The following is an 8,111-nucleotide window of genomic DNA, read 5'->3' as shown; positions in this document are numbered from 1 at the left end:
GATAACACTGCAACTGGAGTTTTTGAAAATCTTCAACCTGGCAGGCGTTTTCAAAAATATTCGGCATTTGCGTGTGGACGAACAGCCAAACTGCGTAGAAAAACGGTTTGTGGACAGGGCCCTAGAGTACATCTAGCACTGTCAAAGCTAAAATATTGATTTAGACTTTCATTTGTAATACTGAAATTCTCTCCATCCACAAACATTTTTCATTACAAGGCTGAAATATTCTTTATTAGTAATCTTGCTGTGATTCAGTGGCTTGAAGCTCTGATCATCACAAAACAAAGACTGACGCGGAGATGGTAATGGACTTTTCTATATCTTGGTAAAGCTCACTTTTTAAATAGGTCGATAAAACCAAAGAGACTTAAAGAGCAGGTCATATGGGTTTTTGAAAAATATCTCTTTTGCAGTTTATAACGTAGCTATCCTTAAATGAAAAAAATCTGCAAAGTTGTTAATCAAAAACGTGCATGATAATTAAAGATATTTTCTCTCAAAAGAGAGAGTCGATTCTGAATCGCTTTAACTAGTCATCATATTTTCGGATCTTTTGCCTGTTACCGGTATACGTCACTGGGTAACACATTTGCATAATCCCCGCCTGCCCGCGAAATACGAACAGAGTCTGACCTGCCCACAAACACTTCCACTAGTTAGTATGTTTACATCACGTTGAAAAGACGCTGTGTTCAAGGATACCACAGAAATACAATTCAAATCTTTTGTTGTGTGCATGTCATTTTACCAAGGACTGCTTCTCTAATCCTGGCTTTTATCTTCGTTGGCTTCTAATCTTCTTTATTTGGACTAACAAGCTCTCCGAATCACAACCTGTAAGTACGATTGTTACGTTATGTGTACATTTTCAATTGAGTGCTCAAAATATAAAGTTTTTGTGCTAATATGTGATGTATACCTAGTGCAGCTTTAGGTTTCCAGGTAAAGCACGATATTACTGTCTTACTGAAGTAGTTCTGATAATTCGCTGTGAACCCACTATTTCCTAAGAATGTGTCGATTAATGTAGACTGACGTTCTAATTACTTCGTTTAATAATAAAGAATGTAGCACACAGACTTCATAATCATTGTGAATTTGTTGTTTATTTTGCTGCACCAGCAGCTATAGGGTTAATGCGGGAGAGAAGAGCGAGTTAGTTAGGCTGCTGCGCCTGTGATATAGCTGTTCTGCGTTCTGATTAAAAGTTAAGACAGAGTGTCTTTTGTCTGTCGTTCTTCAAACATTACAGTAGACATATTTTGGTTTACAAATTGTATTGCAATTTGCACTCGGCTAACGTATTTACCATTATTGTTTTAAGTGTTCACAGTTTAGCAGCTAAACTTTAGCTGTGGGCACGATTCGCTTGCATAAGTGTTTTTGTATTTTATGTCATTATTATAAGAACGGATTGGAGCACTTTATTATTGTTTTATGTAAAGGTGCTTTGTCAATGGTAGCTCTCGCTAACTTGCTCAAGGACTCCCCTCTGTGCCAATCACAGCAGGCTTGGCCAGCTGACCAATCAGAGCAGAGTAGGCTTATGGAAGGGAGGGGTTTGCTCCGAACTTGCTTGGAACGAATCGTTTCGAAATCATTGGCAAATGACTCTAATATTAAATGTATATTCTGAGAAAATTACAATGTTTTCTGACCTTAGATGCATTTAAACCTGTTGTAGGGGACTCCAACACAATATTAGGACACTTTAAAATACCATATGACCTGCTCTTTAATTTGTGTTTTGTCTTGATGAAGCTAAGTGGGTGTGAATTGGCATTCAAGTCTAATTCCTTTCATGGGTGCTTAGAGTTAATGCCGCGGTCAAAGCATTAACTTTGAAAGAGACAGGCATTTAAAAGACCCATAATTATAATAAAACACTTTGTTCTACACATTCTCTCTTTGCATTATATACTTTTTTGTTCAATCAAAATGTGGACTTTAACCTCATAGACATGGAAAGCTGGATGATTCAGTTCCTTCTAATTTCTTGCTCTGTAACTTGACAAATACGATGGTCTGCCCATTCATGTTTCTCTTTTACATTTTCCTTGTGCTTTTCTGGATGTTGTCTAGCCAAATATACCTCAGATCCAATTGTTCTATTGTCACTGTAGATACAGAAGCAATTTAGACATAACTGATAACAATACTCCCTATCAGCAATATGCACTTTGTAATAATCATGTTTCTTTCATTTTAGATTGAGCTTATGAGTTATTAAAGCAACAATTTCTACAGCTTATACTTGTTTTTATCTTGTTTCCAGATCTGCTCAGGTCTAACTTATTCTGTTTTTAAATTCATATTTTTATTTGTATTTTACAGCAATGGAAAGGTCTTAACAAGGTCTTTGTGATAGAAAGACTGTCATTTCTGCAATTGAAAAACTTAATTGCACACTGATTAGCTTTACAACTACTTTTTTTCTTTAGGAACTTTCAATTTACTTTGCTATTAGACTGACAGGATAATTAATATAATACCCTTTTGATTATTAATAAAGAAATAGAATTTTCTTGGTAATATATTAAAGGGGTCATATGACGTTGCTAAAAAAACATTATGTTGTGTATTTGGTGTAATGCTATGTATGAATGCGTTTTAAGGTTCAGAAAAACACATTATTTTCCACATGATGTACATTATTGCTGCTCCTCTATGCCCCGCCTTTCTGAAACGCTTACATTTTTACAAAGCTCATCGTTCTGAAAAGCAAGGTGTACGCTGATTGGCCAGCTATCCAGTGGGTTGTGATTGGCTGAATACCTCACGCGTGTGACGGAAATGTTACGCCCCTTACCATACTGTGATGCCGTGTCCCGGCACGATGAGACAACATCAATAAAACCCATTACAAATTAGGCATTTGTTGCATCCAGTGGGGACATAATTACTGATTATAATGACTTATACTGTCTTATTACGCGTTGCGTTGAGTATTGCGCCGCATAAACATAAAAACATTTCTGCATTTGTGATCGGAGAAACGACAAACAACAAGCGCTAATCTACACTTCTCAAAACTCGCATTTGAATCGCCAGTGGCAAATTATGGCAAAAAGGTGGGGTAAGCGATTTTTCAAAAAACGCTTTAGAAAACTGATTTGGGCCAAAAAGCAAAACAAACTTGTAGCCAATCAGCAGTAAGGGGCGTGTCTATTCATGATGTGGAGGAGAGAGCGTTCAGTGCACATGACGGACATTAGCCGATCTTAGCGACAGAAAGATAGAGATGGTGGATAAAAAAACAAAAGAGGAAAACGTCTACGGAACAAAAGAGGATATTGTCCTCTTTTGGAAGGCCAAACAAAGTAGTTTCGCTTTCACAACGAAACACACAGCGTCTCCACGACATGGTGGCGGTGGCAACAACAATACTACAGTGAGAATAAAAGTTACGCCTTCTTTCTTTGCGTGAACATTTGGGCGGTTTTATGCAAATCTTTCCACATCGTGATATAGACTTGTGGGGGCGTGTTTAAACTAGGCGTTTTAGGAGGGCGTGGACAAGTCTTAAATTTTATAAAGAATATCTCTTTGGGTTTGAGACTTTAGTCTTTGCAACTTTAGGGATCTTATCTATGCACGAACAGCTTGTAACACTCCAAAGAGAAAGGAAAATTTTAAATTGCATCATATGACCCCTTTAATAAAGAAAAGCAATATTTTTCTTGGTAATATTCATCAATTTTAATGTCAGATATGCTTGGCAATTGGACATGCCTTGATGTGCCTAGATTATTAAAGGATTAGTTCACCCAAAAATGAAAATTCTGTCATTAATTACTCACCCTTATGTCGTTCCAAACCCATAAGACTTTCATTCATCCTCGGAACACAAATGTGCCATGGTACTCTCATGAACATGCGTCGAAGACTGATAAGGAAGAGAAGAAATTGTTGAATAAAGTCTTTATTTTTGTTTTCTTTGTGCACAAAAAGTATTCTCGTAGCTTCATAAAATTAAGGTTGAACCACAGATGTCTGGTGGACTATTTTAACAATGTCCTTACTGGGCCTTAAAAGTGGAGGGTCAGAAAGATCTCAGATTTCATCAAAAATATCTTAATTTGTGCTCCGAAGATGAACGAAGGTCTTATGGGTTTGGAACGCCATGAGGGTGAGTAATTAATGACAGAACTTTAATTTTTTGGGTGAACTATCTCTTTAAGTACAATGATTAGGTGGTTTCTGATCATAACAGGTTCATTTAACTATGCGTGACATGCAAAATGCAAAGTCCATCATCATCAAGATTCAGGTCAGGTGATGTGAAATTAAGATATGAAATTAACTGTAGCATAAATGTTGGCCCAGCCAATGCAATGAGGGGTTATTGCTATGACAGATTAGCATAAAAACAGACAAAATATGTTGTAGAATTAAAATCTGAAATCTGTTATGAAATGTATAAATGTATAATAGAATGACATAAGTATATTGCACAACATTTAAGATAAAAACAGCTGAAAATTTCTGAACACATGAAAGCTATATTATAATTAACAGTATACAGAAAGGGGGAACTGCAAAAAGAAGTCTGTTGTTGTGTTACGAATAGCCTCCAGTATGAATGACTTTTCCAGTTGGTAGAGCATCATGGCACAAGTAACCAGCACAAAAGAGAAAACAGTTGGAACTGCTGATGAAGAAAATCTCCCAGCACCACAAGCTGCCCCTTAAAAATATGCTGGGCCTTTAACTTTTATTGCAAGAACAGTATACGTACATGTATTTATTTCAGTGGAAATAATGAAAAATTATAGTTTCAAAAGCCATTATTTAAGTGCACCTGAGGTCATTGGACCCTAGTTAAAGAAGCTAGTCTGCAGTGGAAGTAAAGGGCTCGTTCCCATGTAGCGGCACTCAAATGCATCCAGCAGAAACTTGCCTTTGAGCCGGCAATGCCCATCACCTCATCCACAGAAAGCAACCTTTAATCTGCCTCACCAACACATCTGTTTTGAAGCAAAATTCTCGCTATGCCCGAAAGCACCTACCACTGCGGGTTCACCTGTAGGGTGACCCGTGTCAAATTCCACCTCATACCACCTCTTCTGCTGGGAGCCTCTGCTGAGCAGGGGGCAGGGGATGTGGCAGAGATGCTATGTACATGTATTTTTAGCCATTTCATGAATATGGATGATTTTAGGGAGCAAATGAGGAACAGGAGTTGGCAATAACACGCAGGAATCTGATGTGAACTGTCACATTACTTCACACAGGATCTCTAAGAGGCCTACCGTCTCTTCATTTCACACAAAATCAAGGTAAAATAATTAATTTATTCTGCTAATGTTGTATATATAGCACATTCTCCCAAGTGCATGTGAATGAAAAGTGAATTATTAAAAAATGTTCATACAAGTAGGATCAGGATCAAAATCTAAACACAGCAGTATGAGTACAGACTAGGTTGCTGTTTATCAAAAGGGAAACACATCATTTATTAATTGTACATAACAGATTAAAGAAAAATCTCAGATTTAAAAAAAAAACATCAAATTATTAGTTGTACTAGTTTTTGGGTCTGTAATGGATAGATCACCACAAAACGAATAGTCTGTTATCATTTATTCACCCTCCTGGTGTTTCAAACTTGCACGACTGTTTCTTCTGTGGAACAAAAAAAATAGATATTTTGAAGAATGTTAAAGCCGTTTTTGTCCATACAATAAAAGTAAATGGGGTCCAAAACAGCACTGGACCTCTTAGACTTTAATTGCATGGAAAAAACGGCTTTAACATTCTTCAAAATATCTTTTTTTTTGTATCTTTACATTTTTCAAAGTATCATCTTTTGTGTTTCACAGAATAAAGAAAATCATAGGTTTGGAACAACGTGAGTAAATGATGACAGAAGTTTAATTTTATCCCTTCAAACGTCATGAAAACAACTTGTCAAATGGCAAAAGTGCATGTTTTTCTGCACCACAAGTCTACCAGTGGACCGAAACAGTTTGGTCACAGCTGGGAACTGGAGATATGCAGGAAAACACGTTCTGGTGTGACAGCCTCAAACCACTCTCACTTAAACCATGAGGTCTTTTTATCCTTTAGCACATGCACGTGTTTGCCAGCTTCAAATAAGGATTCTGGGATGGAAGTCTAAGGTGTTTGTTGACTTTCGGTTCCTTGGTATGTTTCTTTTGATGAAATTCTTTGTGGCTTATCTTTCAAATGTTTCATTCAGGGAATAAAATAGAAAAACAAAAACGTTTGTGGGAATATGAAGGAATGTTGTGTGATGTTTCTGAACATATAAACAGGAGCTAAAGTGAATGTATCTACATGGAGATTGTAATACACGTTTTTTTCTTTTTAAAATAAGTTTTTCAATTAAAATATCCCAGTCTGTTTTCTCTGCACACCACAGAGATACTGAGCAAAAGAGGCACAATTTATGCCCAGCCAACTATACTGCCCTTCAAATGTTTTTCTATTGTACTTCTTGTGTTTCTTGATGCAATTAATGACTTTCTATTGCCCAAAATGGTCACAATGCACAGTACCACATTTTATTTTGTGAGTATGAGGTCACTGCAAATCACTTTCTGCTATTCCCTCTTGAGTTTTTCCAAGCCCAAGGCTAACCATTTCATCCTGTCAGAAGGTTATACAATATGAATGTCAACAGCAGTCTTGTTCAGGCCTAAGTTAGACGGGTCTTCAAAAGTTTGTCCATTTGTAATGGCCTCTACAATGCTGAATCATTGTGTCTTCTTCTAAAGTCTCCACAATAGTGTTTGTTGAGGCACAACTGACCATAGCTGCACATTTTTCTCAAAGATTCTCTCTGTCTGATAGCCGTTTGCAGATGGACCCCATAGAATGTACCCCAAGGATATTCATTTGCAGTTCTAATGTTCTGTGGCAAAAGGACTGAAGTAATTTCAGCTGAAATAAATTGAATCTTGAGCTCATCGGAAGCTTAAGTTAAGCCCGCAGGTACAACCACCTTCCTCTTTCCAAGCAAAATGGACAACAGGAGAAGGTCTGAAATCTCAAATATATGATAACGTTAATAGTGACAGAAGGGGAAAGTGAAATGAGGCTCTGCCTCGCTCAGTGAAAGTCGAACGTGCTGTGGGAGACGTTGTGACTGTCTTCAGTTTAAAGCATGTAGAGCAGCTGATTGCTCCGAGCCTGTTTGTGAAGAGAAAAGCAAAGCGTGGACACATGCCCCCACAAAAGGCAGTGGTCTAGTAAATGCCATGCTTTTACCCAGGGCTTACTGGCTTCTAAGCACTAAATCAGAACAGTCAGGTTTTATAACGCACTGTGCCACAGACACATCCTCCTTTGCACTTTTAATTACAATCCCTCTGTGATCTATTTTGACCATGTTATTATTCTCCGCATAAATGATTCACTGTGCTGGCATCAACTAGCCGTTCAGTAGGGTATCTTCATGTCACTCCTTTTTTTTCGTGCTCCCGCCTTTTACAGGAATTTAAATTGTGATCCGACGGAGCACATGAAAGGGGATTTTGAGGCACATCATTTCTACACTCAGACACAGATACATCGGAGCATTTCCCTTCTGCTGTATCCCCATCTGGCTTGTGCTTTTTATAGAAATACAGCCTCTTCTATTTTTCTATTGCTTTATGTATATTATATAGATGGCTGAAAATAGCCAGAGAAAAATAGCCAATGTTTCAAAATCTCTCTGAATCGATCGTTTCCAGTTAGATTACCTTTTAAAAGCACTGATCTTTATGTCTTCAGTCTTATCTTACACATAATTGGGTCATTCCAAGAAAAGGGTGCCGTATCTGTTTTGAAAAGGTGATTTTAAAGCAAATTTCATTATAATGATTAACAGCATTAAATAATGAATGTTAATAAATTGCATTGTGCCATCTCAAGCCAAATTAAAATCGTTACTGTAGGTACGTATGGTAGGTATGCCTTTAATAGGGTTAACTGCTGTACTGTTTGTTTAGTCATTAACTAGCCTTGTGCTAAAATGATGAAACTAAAAGGTATTTATTCAATTCAATAGCCTACCTGTTTTAATTTTTTACTGTACAAAATCATGTGTTAACCATTTAAAGGTTTGCCCCTACTGATATATATATATATATATATATATA

Source organism: Sinocyclocheilus grahami, unplaced genomic scaffold (genome assembly GCF_001515645.1).
Source record: "Sinocyclocheilus grahami isolate Dianchi unplaced genomic scaffold, SAMN03320097.WGS_v1.1 scaffold833.1, whole genome shotgun sequence".
Taxonomy (NCBI): domain Eukaryota; kingdom Metazoa; phylum Chordata; class Actinopteri; order Cypriniformes; family Cyprinidae; genus Sinocyclocheilus; species Sinocyclocheilus grahami.
This window is presented reverse-complemented; position numbering follows the sequence as displayed.